Source organism: Gorilla gorilla, chromosome 9, assembly GCF_029281585.2.
Source record: "Gorilla gorilla gorilla isolate KB3781 chromosome 9, NHGRI_mGorGor1-v2.1_pri, whole genome shotgun sequence".
NCBI classification, from domain to species: domain Eukaryota; kingdom Metazoa; phylum Chordata; class Mammalia; order Primates; family Hominidae; genus Gorilla; species Gorilla gorilla.
Window position 1 is genome coordinate 47,007,490 of NC_073233.2, and position 15,525 is coordinate 47,023,014.

Here is a 15,525-nt window from a genome sequence, read left to right on the forward strand (position 1 = left end):
TGTACATTATTTTAGGGAAATGGAGTTATAGACAAATTTTATTTTTTATATTTATACTTCTATAATGTTTGATTTGTATTTTATGTGAGTATTTTGTAGGCAAAAAAACAATGAAGTTATAAAAATGAAATACATATATATGAAAATGAATTTCTGAATTTAAAACTTGTAGACTAAATAAAATGGGTACAAAGTTTGATAAATAATGACACTTGTAAATGTACATTCTTCTCTTAATTATGTATAAAATAGTGGGCAGGGTATATTGACAGGTTGTAGTCACACTTGGAAGATGTATTTCTCACAATTAGCTTCCAGGGTTGTTTTTGTTTGTATTTAAGGACCAATGGAAGTATTAGTGTGAGATTAAATATTTCAGCATAAAAGACTGACTAATAAAGGATGGAAAACTGTTGGAAAACGGTATAAACTAAGTGGTTCTTTCAATAATGATTCCTAATTCTTAGGCTCCAAACTAAAGATCACAAATTGTGTTTATGCTAGTATGCTTAAAGAAGCTTCGCTTTTCACAGTTAAAGATACTGTAACCTCATTTATATATATATATACACATATATGTGATATATATGTCAAATAATCTTTAAGTTTGTTACAGATGAAAGGAAGTTAGTTTTAGGGTTTACAGATTTCATTAAATAAATGTTGTTTCCTCAAACGATCTATGAAAAACTACCAGAATCAAATATTTGATTATTACTAGCAAGCGCCACATGTGCAGTAAAATGCTACTTTCTGGTAAGTCTGACAACTAAGATGTTCGTACTAACATTTAGACATAATTTACATTAAAAATAAATGCTTGGCTGGGGACCGTGTCTCACACCTGTAATCCTAGCACTTTGGAAGTTCAAGGCAGGAAGATCCCTGGAGCCCGGGAGTTAGAGATCAGCTTGGGAAATATAGTGCGACCTGTTTCTTCAAAAAATAAGAAAATAAAAAAATAAAAATTAGCCAGACATAGTGGTGCATGCCTGTAGTCTCAGCTACTTTGGAAGCTGAGGCAAGTGGCGGGGGGTGTTGTTTGAGTCCAGGGATTTGAAATTACAATAAGCTATGATAGCGCCATTGTTCTCCTGACTGGGCAACAGAGCAAGACACTGTCTATAAAAAAGAAAAAAGGAAATGGCTTATTTTTACATATTTGGCTAGCAAAAACTTAGATTCTCTTTATTAAGATTTATCTGATCTCAGTTTAGGAAATTTAAAAAAAAAAAAAAAACAGAGTCCATGGCTAATTACAAAACATGTTTACTCTTTGACTTACAGACTTTTCCTCATAGCCTAAGGCAGTCTTACAAAAAGATTCCCAACACTCCTATACCTCCAGGCAAAATAACAAAGCAAATCAAGCTGCAATAACTTTAACAGCCAGGTAATATTTACCAGCCCTTTCTTATGCTAGTTTCACCCAGGTCATCCATCATAGAATTCTCAACCTCGACCTCTAGTACCCCAAGTGGGTGTGTGTTACTGAAATGAACTTAAATCTCAATTATAATTAAGCTAGTTGTCTACAGGAAGATTGTTCTAAAGCTTTTCCAGATACATCCCAAGGTCCTGGCCTATAGGCCTCATTAAATTTCTCAGCCACTCTAGAGATCCTCAGGCTTTGGAGAGCTAGATGATGCTCATTGTTGAAGCCACGCTAAAGGAGCTCACCTTCAAATAGGACAGAAAGAACATACACACAGACACATAGACAGTAGTATGTTTACAAAACTACAAGACATGTCTACCAGAGTGCAGTGACAACTCAAGGAGCTCATAATCAGTAGGGGAAAATCAGAAGAAAAAGCTATATAAAGATGCTATTCACTCCAGAAATTGAAGAAGAACCAAAATTTTTTTTTTCTTTTCTTTTCTTTTTTTTTTTTTTTTTTTTTTTTGAGACGGAGTCTCGCTCTGTCGCCCAGGCTAGAGTGGTGCAGTGGCGCGATCTCGGCTCACTGCAAGCTCCGCCTCCCAGGTTCAGGCCATTCTCCTGCCTCAGCCTTCCGAGTAGCTGGGACTACAGGCGCCCGCCACCACGCCCGGCTAATTTTTTTTTTGTATTTTTAGTAGAGACGAGGTTTCTCCGTGTTAGCCAGGATGGTCTCAATCTCGTGACCTCGTGATCCACCTGCCTCCGCCTCCCAAAGTGCTGGGATTACAGGCGTGAGGCACTGCGCCCGGCCAGAAGAGCCTAAATTTTATAGGCAGAAATAGGGAAAAAAAACAATTCAAGAAGGAACAACATAAGTAAAAAGAAGATGCATAAAAAGGAGGGCACAATCTCATGCCCAGTGTGCTCTGACCCAGATGAGCAGCAAAACACGAGCCTCTCAGACATTGGGGCAACTAAGGTCTAAGGCGGGCCTGCCCCAGGTGAAGTGCAACGAGCCACCTTGGACACTTCCTGCTCATCTAGGTTGTGTGAATGAAGCCAAGGAGGTTTTCTCCCACTGGACATCTATCTCAGCGGCCAGTTGCCAACACATCTTTACCCATTGTGGAAAAGGAGTACGTGGAGCAATTGAAGATGACTACATGTCAGAAGTCTAAGGCACTCAGCCTAAGGAGTATGGTTTATGGGTAAGGGAGATCCAAGTGAGAGAACTAAACCTCTTTTTCAGGAAGAGCAAGTAAAAGTGGAGCTGGGAAAACTACCCTATCTTAGGGTAAATATAAGTACAAAGACATTGGTAATAGTATCTCAGAAAGTAAAGGAAAACCAACTAAAGCCCCATACCATAAGAAAGGCTCAAAATGATATACAACAAGTGGGCTCAGGATTGAGAAATGGCACTAGGATTTAACTGTCAATGTTCTCATAAATATCCCAAATGCCTCCAGATAGGCAGGTCACCATCTAGCATACTAGGCTTTCTTGAAGAGGTGGCTACAGTATATAACATGTAACATATAGTATATAACATGTAACCATGGCATCTTCAACTAGGCAGTGGAAATAAGATCTCATGGCTGGCCACATGAGATCCTTCCTAACTCACTCAAAGATTCATTTTCTTCATGAAAATGTCCACAGTTATTTCTGGGAATCTCAGTCCCATCTCACATTGCTTAGGAAATGTTCACTCACTCTGTCTTCTTTGGCAAGGTGCTATGCTACCATCTCCCTTGGCAGTGAGCACCCGGAGAATGCTGGTCTGAGGCACAGTCATCTTCCTCTGATGGCCCTTCAAGATCTTCAGTTGACAACATTGCACTGGCATCTGTGGTAGGAGGATCATTCCCCCCTTAACCCTGCAACTGATTTTAGCATCTGGGCCCCCAGAGCAGCAAGACTTATCTCCCAGGTTAATTACTCTTCCAGGCACTCAGATTCTTTAGTTTCTGTTCTAACTCTAGGAACATTTTAAAAGTGCCTTTTGGCAAAACCAAGTTTTATACCATCTTCTTCATTTCTATTGATGCTTTCTTCTCTCCTGGGCAACTCTACCACACATCTGCCTCTTCTAATATTTTAAGCTAATTAAAAAAAATTACCCCCTCCTTTGTATGTGAAATAAGTTGCCTACCGGCTTCAACGTCCACCAATTCTATGGCAGGCAATCTCTAAATTTCAGTCTGGACACGATAAGATCAAGTGACTAAGTATAGAATTATAACAGGTAACCAATATTTATAGAGTGCTTTCATATAGATTACCTTGTTCAAACTTTTAATTATCCTTTGAAGTAGGTATTATTTATTTTTGCATCTCCTTCATCTTAAACTTACTACAGTTAACAACCACCTCCTTATCTTTCACTCCAAATCTCTCATTCCTTAGAGCTCTCTACCTCAGTAAATGGAATTTCAAAGCTTCCATTTACTCAGACCAAACATGTTGGAGTTCTTCTTAATCTCTTTCTTACATCCTGTCTTTAATCATCTCACACATTAAATCTACTCAAAATATATGTAGAATCCAACCAGTTCTTACCACTTTCACATCTACCACCGTGGTCCAAGAAATTATCATCTTCCACGTGGATTAGAGCAATAGTCTGCTAATTGTTCTCCCTTCCACTCTCATCTCCCTTCAGTCTATACACATCACAGAAGCCAGGGAGATCTAGCACCCTATTCCAGTTCTTCCCACCTCCAGGACTTCACTCCTTAATTCTAGGACTGGCTAATCTATAGTCCCTTGTGTTCCTCAAATGCATAAATCATGCTCCCACATCAGGGCCTCCCCACTTGTTTCCTCTACTGGAAAGGTTTTCTCCCATATGTTTGCATGCCTCAGCTTCTCACCTCCTTCCTAGCTTTCTCAGCTTCATAATGATTCCTTCCCTGACTGTCATTTAAAATTGCAATGCACTCCCATGCAAGCACTACCTGTTCCTTACCTACTTTATATTTTTCTGTAGAACTTGTCCCCCATTCAACATAACATATTTACTTAAAATTATTTTGTTTTACTTTTTTGCTTATTGACTATCTCTGTCCACTAAAATATGGGTATGTGAGGGTTGATATTTATATTTGTGTTGTTCTCTGCTATATCTCCAAAGCCAAGAATAGTGTCTGACTCATGGGGAGTGCTCAATAAACATTTGTGGAATTACTGAATTAATCAACACATGCTAAGCAATGCATGTATCTGGAGAATTACTGACTTCTGTTCCATTTCTTCCTCTGTAATTCATTGGCTCTTAACCTTGTGCATAAGTCTCTCTTAGTCATAATCTTATTTGCCTCATCTATAAAATAGAAATAATTGTAAGGATGTTAACTAAAATGATAAATGTGACAATGCCTCGGACATAGTGTACATGAAGCAGATGGTGATTGCTATTGCTATTATTAAAATATTTTTAATAACCTGTGGGATGCCATTTTCAATCTTAATTAAATGGAGGAAGTTCTACTTTTTTCCACAAAGAATGAAGGCACATGAATTAATTAAAATATATAAAATAATACATGTGTCAACATCCAGCTCAGGGTCTAATCCATAGAAGGTCTATAATGAATGGTTTTTTCAATTGGTCGAGTTTTTTTTTTTTTTTAATTATTTGATGCACTACATTTCTTGACTTCAAAAGTAGTTTAGCATCATGAGGAATTGGAAGGATTTTGTAAATTATAAGACTTAATATACGATGTTGCTAAAAGAGTGCTTTGCCTAGGGGTTCCCTATTCAATTTTTGAGCATGCAGTGGCCAAGAATATGGATTCTTCAAGGCAGGCTTAACAGCTCCGAGGCTCCGAAGTTGGTGGCCCTTTGTTAAAGAGATTTCTTTTTCAGCTTCAGGAAAATCCCCAAGGCCTTCCCTGGCTTTTATTTCCTATCGAAAGTATGAAAATTCCTAGGGAGGAATTCTTACAAGTTTTCATCTTGCAGATATCTTACCCCCAAAAAGTAACACTTTGTTAAGGTTGTTGAAAAAAAAAAAAAACCCTCTAGTTTCCATCAAAATCAATTCAGCTAATTAGCAAATATGATATCATGTGGTATAATTTTCTTTTGCCAAATCAAATGAAGGCAAGTCAGACTTTTACCAGTAGAATCCTGAAGCCCCCTTGCACTGGCCTGCACCAGCCTGTAAGAGAATATTCTACACTTCTCTTCCCAACTCAGACTTCAGTGACATCACATTGGTGGGTGAAATGGCTATAGGGGCAGTAGTCACACCACAGAAACATGCAACTATTACACATACTACAAATTAGAGCCAGAATTGTTCTCACAGAGCTGATTTTTCAGTACACCATTGGTTCTACCTTGTTATTTTCAAGTATATGAAATAAACACCCATTCGTTCGACAATTTGTTATTGCTGCGCCTTCTTTGTGCAAGGCATTCAATTCAGGAGTCACTCTTTGTAATAGATGCACGCCATTTGGTTGAATAGAAGTTTGTCTCAAATTGTTTTACTGCCTTAAAATTTCTGCTTTGTGGTGTGGTTTCTTGAACAGTAAATGTGTCCTGTGAAACATTTTGCTTTACTGCAGCGATATTTCCTTGTATTTGCAACATGAATATGGAGTTAAAGATGTAAAATCTAAGAAATCAAGCATAATGAATTCCCGTGATTTTTCAGCATATTTGTCACCGGATAAGAAAAAGTTGAGGGGAAACTGATGCACGGCCAATATTATGATTGTTTCACCTAGTGGATTAAGCAGGATTGCAGCCTTCACATAGGCTGATTTTTTTTTTTTTTCAAAAGGTTCTTGAGCTCCACCTGGAAACTTCTGAAATTATGTTTGATAAGTTGGAATATATCAAGGGGATGCAATCACTCTGATTATATATTCTCAGTTGGTTACCTATCACTTCTCAGACCTTAACTAGGTCATGTGAAGGTAGCTTAGAAAAACTGGGTAAATCGTGTATCACACAGTCAGAAAAACTGTGAAATCACATTCAGGATGATGGTAATAAATAGTGGCTGCCACTCTTTTACACGTATTTTTAATACTTTTAATATTTTATTAGCTTTTATATTTCTAGCTTAGCTTTGAAAATAAAATAAATATTGTGTTAAGATATTTCTCATGGGCTTTTTATCTTTGAACTAACTCATACAAGTCCTTTTATTTCTATCCTATTTTGTTTTACTGCGCTGAGGGAAGAAATATTCTGAAATACAAATTTTTAGATTTGTCTTTTCTCATGAACTATTGCCTTTATCATGTTAGGTCCTTTTTAAAGAGGCGCAATATTTTTTTCTTCAAGGGGTGAAGCTTTTCAAATACCTAGAGAAACAAGTATAAACTATCCGTTTTCTATATTTTTTTTAAAAAGGATGATACAAGCCCATAATATTTTAAATAGGTTATAACAATAGGAATCTCTCCTCCTAACCAAAAAATTGTTTTTTATTTCTAAGTTTCTAATAATAAAGTTATTTTGTTTCATAATACCAATATATATTTTTAAATGATATTTTGATTCTGAATAGAATACAATTAGATTCAAAAATACATTGTAAGAATACATGGCAAATTTGGCCAGGCACCATGGCTCACGCCTGTAATCCCAGCACTTTGGAAGGCCAAGGTGGGCGGATCACGAGGTCAGGAGATCGAGAGACTATCTTGGATAACACGGCGAAAACCCCTCTCTACTAAAAATACAAAAAATCAGCCGGGCGTGGTGGCGGGCGCCTGTAGTCCCAGCTACTCCGGAGGCTGAGGCAGGAGAATGGCGTGAACCTGGGAGGTGGAGCTTGCAGTGAGCCTAGATTGCGCCACTGCACTCCAGCCCGCGCTACAGAGCGAGAGTCCATCTCAAAAAAATAAAATAAAATAAAAGTAAATTTAAAAAAATCTAATAAACTTGTGCATCTCCAAGCCCACATAATAGGATAGTCTTCAGTTAATACAGACTATTGTTTACATTGAATACTATATAGCACTCTGAATATTTCCATTTGTGGCAACTACAAAGTTTAAGGCAGATAAAATTACTTCCACAATATTCCAAATGTTGGGCGTTTTAAGTTTAGAGTTCTAAGCCTAATTTTCTATATAGGGAACGTATCAAAGTGAATTTCTATAAAATGAAGTGTACAAGAATAAATGTACTTGACCTATTTTAATGTGCCATGCTTATTCTCCACTGAAAATTGCTTGTAAATATAAATTTAAGTGTAAAGTAAAAATCATCCTCCTTCAAACCCCACTCTTTCTATTTATTTTATAGCTCTAGGCACTCATGAAAAGCTTTTCACTCAAAGAGCAAGCCAACGGAATAAAAATCAGAATTTTACTATTATTATTAATCTTGTGAATATTCACTATTAGGAAGCCCCCTAAGAATACATTGCCTTATCAAATATACAAAGTCAAAGTTGATGCGAAGAGTTTGTACTGTAGGTCAGAAAGAGGTCTTTTTTTCTTTGCCTGTTATGAGCAGAGACCTCTCCTGCTTTCTCAGCAATCCCCTTGCCTTGCATTAAACATGGCTTACTTTTGCTTCATCAGGGTTTGTAGCATCAGCATTATTGCTTGCTCTCCATCAGGGTTCTTGCTGGTTTGCCTCTGGCATCCCTGGTCCAAGAGTGAAGTGCTGGAGAGTTTGTTAGCTGTGACTCTGACTTTCCTGTCAAGGCATTTTTATATTTGCGAATAGTTATTTCCTTAGGTACCTGGAAAGTCATTGTTTATGTGATTCCTCAGTTTCATAGACTTTATAATAAATTGACAAAATTCAGAGCCCTTCCTTGGGTGATGTTTCAGGTTAAAATTAATGCTCATTTTCAAGGACAGCCATGTCAAATCTTGTCACCACAGGCTGCTTTTTTTTTTTTTTTAACTCATTGTAATCATTTTGTTTCTGCTTGTGTGTCATGGCTGGGTGGGATTGACATTTGACCCAAAGACTACCGGTCTCTCTATATGGTATAATATGAAGCTATTGCACTTGACAGTTGGGGCAAGAGAGTGTGTGATTTAAGGCATTTAATTTAAAATATATACAAGTATATGTGTAAAGAATGATGTTTGTCTTTCTTCTGCTGCTACAGTAATCACTTGAGTTCATTTGTGGAGATAAGATTTTACAGAAATAATTCGCTAACTTGATAAAGAATAAAGAAATAGGAAATGTGAACATATTGTATCTAGAAATGTTAAAGAATTCCTTTTCTGTAGAAGTTTTGGAAGACATAAAACAGATTACTTCCCATCAGCTGAATGTGATCTCTCTCCCTCTGTTAACTCCCATAGCAAGCCATGTGTGATGACTAATGTACTACATTAGGCACTAGCAGCAGACAAAGATGAATAAGACACTGCCTTGCTCTGAGAGATGAAATATAACTTTTACCTTGTATGTTATAGCTATGTTGATCTATTTTATCACTGTTAATGGCCCTGTATTATTTGATAATTATTTCTGTATCATACATATTTATGGTCCCCTCAGCATCTAGAACATTTAACACACAGACAAATTTGTTAAATGAATTCATTTAATAATTATTCTTTCATTCAACAATTATTTGCAAGCTCCGACTATCTAAGGAAATTATCTCTTTAAGATGGTTTTGCATGTATTCCTACCCTGCCAGGAAATAAACTTAGTAGAGTTATTTTTTCTTTTTGTAAATTCATAGTTCCACCTCGATTATTATGTTAACATTTTAGACATCAAAATAGAACCATCAAAATATCTACAAAAATGCTTCCAAGGGACTTCCACTTACAGAAGGATAAAATAGAACTTTTTTCCTTCCTATTTATCCCATTAAAGGCAACCAAAAATCCCAGATATTATATTGGAAAAATGCTTAAGAGGATCTTGAAAAGTAGAGTGAAGAAGGAAGACCATACAAAAAGCTCTGAATCCAAGTAATGACATGGTGGTGAGTTCCTGGATTTTTGTTTTGGCTCCATATTTCCCAGATCTGGAGCTGAAGAGATCAGAAACCCAGAAATGACAATAGGTACATATATATACACACACACACAGAGAAAAAACATTTGACTCTTTCTGGCCAAAGGACAAGGATAGAGCAATTTAATAAGACAGAAAAATTTGAGGCAATTAACACTTTCATCCACCCATACATAAGAGAAAAACGTATGGCCTTATCCTCACCTAGGCCATCAATGCCCTAATGAATAATCTACATTTCTACCTTCACCCGGCTATGACAAGGTCCCCCCAATTTCCATCAGGGTAGCGTCAAAGAAGATCACACAGAAGCCAGGACATTCATCCCTGCCAGGCAGTAACCAGGCCACCCTCCACCCTTTGTATCATCAGTGGAGATAACATAGGGATCCTGAACTTCTACCCCTACCATCCCTATATGTTGGGATGGTGTCAGACTAGGCTTAGAGGAGAGTCAGGACTTTCACCACCACCCAGGAATAATGACACCAATACCCAACCCCCCTGCCGTCCACCAGCACGGTGTCAGTGGTGAACAAGTTGCTAATAGTTACAAGGCATTCCTATTCCTCCCAGCCAGGGAGGTATCAAAGGAAGTCTAATGGGAGCTGGAAGTCCTGTCCACGCCAGCGGTAATAAAGAGCCCCTGCCCACTCATATATAAGCAAAGGACAGGTGAAAAAACATGAGCTTCTACCTCCAACTGCCATTAATTCTACTCCCACATCCCCTACTAGAGCAATATTGGAGAAAGCCAACCAAAACAGAAGGTTTAAACAATATCCAGAATCTCATAATATCATACTGAAAATGTCTAGGTTTCAACTGCAAACTACGTATTCTACCAACAATCAGGGAGATTTAAAATGAAATGGAAAAAAAAAACATTAGATGCTAATATCAAGGAGAGCAAATGGACACCCAGCAAATGCCATAGGCAATAAAATAAAATTTGACTTCAGTTTCATACCTTATAAAAATTAATTCAAAATGGATTATGCACTTATAACTAATAAATAAAACCATAAAACTTTTGGGAAAAAAATACAGAAGATAAACTTTGGAGTCTAGAACTAAGCAAAGAGTTCTTAGACTGGAAACTAATAGCATGGCCGTAAAGCGGAAAACTGATAAATGGGACTTCATCAAAATTAAAATCTTTTGTTCTGTAAAAGGATTAAGAGGATGAGAGGACAAGCTATAGACTGAGAGAAAATATTTGCAAGCTAGCTATCTAATAATGTTTAATATACAAAAGATATAAAAAGCTCAAAATGCAGCTGTAAAAAGAACCCCAAAAAATCCAATTAGAAGTTGGGCAAAATACATGAACAGATATTTTGGTTAAAAGGATATACAGATGGCAAATAAGTGCATGAAATGATGTCAAACATCATTAGTTATTATAAAAGTGAAAAATAAAGCTACAAGGAGTTATTGTGGCATACCTATCAGAATAATTAAAATAAAAAATGATGACAGCAACAAATGCAACCAAGGCTATTGAGAAACTGGATCACTTGTACATTTCTGACAGGAATGTAAAAAGTTACAGTTACTCTGGAAAACTCTTCAGCAGTTAATTTTAAAAACTAATTATGCAACTACCATACAACCCAGCAATTGTTTGTCTGGCCATTTTTTCCCTCAAAATAAAAACTTATATTTACAAAATGTCTGTACATGAATACTTATAGTGAATTTCTTTATAATAGCCCCAAACTAGAAGCAACCAAGACATCCTTCAACAGGTAAATAATTAAACAAACTGTGGTATATGCTTACCAAGAAATATTACTCAATAGAAAAAAATGAACTATTAATGACCTGGATTAATCTTCAGAGAATTATACTGAGTGAAAACAGCCAATGCCCATAAGCCACATACTGTGTGATTACATTTAAATAACATTCTTGTAATGACAAAGTTACAGAAATAGAGAACAGATTAGAAGTTGTCAGTGTTTAAGGGGGAAGTTAGAGATAGGAACGAAGTGGATGTGGCTATGAAAAGGGCAACAGGAGGGTCCCTTGTGGTGATAGAAATGACGTGTATTTTGACCATAGTAATATCAGTATTCTGGTTATAGTATTGTACTATGTAGTTTTGCAAGATATTATCATTGGGTATAAAGGGGGAACAGGCACTCGGGATCTCTGTGTTATTTTTTTTTACAACTACATGTGAATGTACAATTATTTAAAAACTAAAAAGTTGAATTAAAAATTCAGTCATCAGCAATATGACATCTACATATTTGTATCTCTATCGCACGGCAATCATGTAAATGTCCTTAGTTGATTTTAAGGAATACCATTCAGTTTATAGCCCTGATACCTAAGTGGCCATGTTTTCTATAGAATTCTGACATAAACCTCAATCTAATGCCACTTGACTAAATCAGGAATGCCACTTGACCAAAAGTCAAGCAAATTTTAATTAAGTCATATGCTATGATCTCAGTGATCAGGTGAATTGAGCCAATCATATTCTCTCTTTTGAAAATTTAAACACACAGACACACACAAACATAAACACACACAGAACAGGCTGTGGGCTTTTTATTAAATTACGATCTCTCAGTTCAAGTCCACCCTCCTCTCGCTTTGAGATGCTGGGTCTGGGTCAGTGCAAAGCATATATTTTCCTTTGCCACCTGGCTCCCTGTTTGCCAATACAGGGATACAGAGGGAGAATAGAAGCTTGAGAGGGAAGAAGAAAGTGCTTCCTGCCTCTGACAATGTCGCCCTGTTTATTCCAGTAGCCACTGCGAAGCAGTTGGTTCTATTTTATACATTTTTCTACAATTCAGGAAGAAAAAAACCTAATTGCACTCTTTCCTAGTGATAAAACAGCACTAGCTGGCTGGTACCCCATCCTCAGAAATGTGATTCCAGCTTTGCCTGTGGATTCCTTTCTAGTTTTCAGGCTGTAACACTGGCTGAGTACCATCCGCCACAAAATTCTGCATCCCAGCTCCGTGGGTACCCCAATCTGAGTTTCTGGGGTACAGCCCCAGCTGGCAGCCTATCCTTAAAGGAAAGGTTCTTAGCTCTGTGGAGTCCTTGCTGAGCTTCTAAAGTCCCTCTATTTTTCGGGGGACACCCTCACCCAAAACTCCTGTATTCCTTTTCTTCAAAGCCCCTCCTCCAGTATTCTAAATTCTAATAATCTCTGACTCTTACTTTTGTCCCTGCATCCAGGATATCCACTTCCTGTAATTACTAACTTTATGATTCCTCAGTGTTTTTTTTTGCCTTTATTATTCGCCAATAACTGGCTAACCATTCTTTGATAATTCTGCCTATTAAAATAAATGGTGTGGTTTCTGTTTCCTGAATGTAACCTGATTCACACAGGTCATTAGCAGCAGGAGCTGAAGCTGTTAAAGGGAAAGCAGCTGCAGAGGCCATGATAGGCTATGTGCAAGGCAAAATTTTAAGAGGAACAATTAGTAAAAGGCTAAGAAAAATAATCAGAAACAAAAAAGAACAGAAATGAATAGACATTCAGGGAGAAGTAGAGTTGCAAAAAGTTTAAAGTTCCTGTTGCTCATAAGAATGACACAAGCATATAAGAAGCTTCTAGAACTGCCTTTCTTTTTTATTCTGGTTTCTTAATTTGGTTTCAGTTCCAGCCCACACATGTTGCCAGAAAAATTCCCTTTTTACATGGGTCACCTAAATGAGTCTTTTTTCTCAATAAACAAAAGAGCCTAAGGAAACAACATCCTTCCCTGTGTATAAATAGAAAGACTAAGTTTGACAGCAAGGAAAAAAAGACAATTACATATGCTTTTAAAAAGAAAGATTCAAATCTTCTCTCTCTCTCTTTTTTGGAGACGGACTCTTGCTCTGCTGCCCAGGCCAGACTGCAGTGGCACTATCTCGGCTCACTGCAAGCCCTGCCTTCAGGGTTCACGCCATTCTCCTGCCTCAGCCTCCCGAGTAGCTGGGACTACAGGCCCCCACCACCGCGCCTGGCTAATTTTTCGTATTTTTAGTAGAGATGAGGTTTCACCGTGTTAGCCAGGATGTTCTCGATCTCCTGACCTCATGATCCGCCCACCTCGGCCTCCCAAAATGCTGGGATTACAGGTGTGAGCCACTGCGCCTGGCCAAGTCTTCTCTCTCTTTTTGGTTGATATTTCTCTTGAGTGGCTGTGTTTACCTCACCATTGGTTCCTCATCTTTAGAGAGCACTTCACACTTGCAAACACCTCCATAGCTAGGTTCTTATGTGACTCTCCAAACAAAGTGATATCCCTGAATATAGATTAACATATCTTCCATTCAGCTTAATCTACATAATGTGTAAAGAAAGGGTTATGTTTTGGGAGGATCATGAGTTATGAATGCAGGACAGATAGCTGTTATAAATGCAACTGAGAGAGAGCTAAATATTAATAGGAAAATGCATGAGCAATACCTTCTACCTTCATTTCCAGTCCACTTACAACATTTCTACTTATGCCTTAAAGCAGCAAAAATAATTCAAGTATTTGCCAGTAAAAGGGAAAGTACAAACTTCTCCTCTACAATGGTGCTTAATGTCACTATAATTTGATCTTTTTTTTTCCTTAACACAGTGAAACCCCACAAATGAAACAAGAGATTGTTTCAATTTTGCAGAGCTGATGGCTTCTATTTCTAGGTGTGAGTCCCCTTGACTCTTGATGGTATAACAATTATTAACTACAGAGGATGCCACAACCCAATCCTCCAGCTTACAAACTGCCACTTGTTTTGAGTCACTTAGACTTTCATTCTTCCCCACTGGTTCATTCAGACAAGTACAACTTTTCCAATAGCCCAACAGAAAATATTTTCATGCTGTCACCACATAAAGCTTTCCGATCTCCCCAGGTTTTCAAAGAGAGACTCAAAAGCCAGCTACCATTCCCAAACACTTTGTTCCATATTAATGATTGAACCACTGCCCCAGTTTCAAAGAAAAGGAGCCGGGGCATCACCATTTGTCTGCCTGTTTCATTCTGAATCCCAAGAAGGACAATCTGCTACTCTTTCAACTCCTGGGGTAGTGCTCAGAAATATCTGTTTGAGAAACAGTTTGACTCCTGCCCTTCTGCATAAATCACTACTGGTAAAAGTTTTATGAGGTGGCAACTTTTTCCCCCTGCTTTCTCCTTTTGTAACTGACTGAAGCCCAAATGAACAAGATGAAATGGCCAGACATTTAGCCATATGCCAGCATCCACATGTGTACATTCGGGAGGGAAAAGAAGCTGTCAGCTGTACCAAAAGAGAATTATAATGATCTGAAATGTAATTAACAACCCCATAGTCAATGAATCTTTGAAGGATTCTAGTGGAAAAAATTATACCTCTCACTTACCTGTAGCAAATTGTTCATGGACCCGTTTCTCTGTTTGCAAAACTTGAACCCACTTAATTTATGGTGATTCCAAAGTAGTTTCAGGATGTTTCCATATTGTTAATCCGCATAAGTTATTCTTGCTTTTCCAGTAACTCCTACATAAAATAGAAGAAAAGGATATAATTAGGATTATTTAATGGTCAATAAATGCTGGTAGATTTTAACACCTAGAGCTCACACTAAAAAAAAAAAAATTAAAAAACACACACACACATTGACCATTTTTATTTTTTGTATGATAGAAAGTAATGGGAAAAATATTTTCTCTTTTAAAAACTATATCAAATGTTATGGTCATTTTGTAAATACAGTTACAGCTAGTAGTAGATCTCCAGGTGACTGGTAAAGGCTAAATAAAAGTTTATTGATTAGAGACTCAATATAATAGTTTTAATTAACATTTGCTTGTTACTTCATGTGGTAAGAAGGTGGAAAGGAATTTAACATCGGAGATGTTACCATGGGCTTGGGCTATGTGAATTGCTTTTACATGTATTATTTTATTCAGTCAGCACAGTAATATTTCTTAAGATCTTGTTATCCACACTGTCTAGCAGATGCTTTTGTTAGCCTCATTTTTCAAATTGTAATCGGGAGAACCCACCCCCAATATTTCAACGTAGGTTCTTTCTATTTCCCATAAGTGTCAGCCAGCTGAGAAATAAAGAGAAAGAGTACAAAGAGAGGAATTTCACACCTGGGCCTCCAGGGGTGACCTCACATATTGGTAGCACCGTGATGCCCACCTGAGTCACAAAACCAGCAGGTTTTA

At 37.4% G+C, this 15,525-nt stretch overlaps 1 protein-coding gene across 6 annotated transcripts in view; it reads right to left on the bottom strand.

Moving 5' to 3' along the window:
- Nucleotides 1–15,525, bottom strand: part of LRRC4C (leucine rich repeat containing 4C) — a 1,603,893-nt gene that overhangs the window by 521,947 nt on the left and 1,066,421 nt on the right. For all 6 annotated transcript variants that reach the window (XR_010135463.1, XM_063711075.1, XM_055356587.2 and 3 more), the window contains one exon: nt 14,712–14,848. The gene's annotated coding sequence lies outside the window, so the exon portion shown is untranslated. The remainder of the gene's footprint in view (nt 1–14,711; nt 14,849–15,525) is intronic.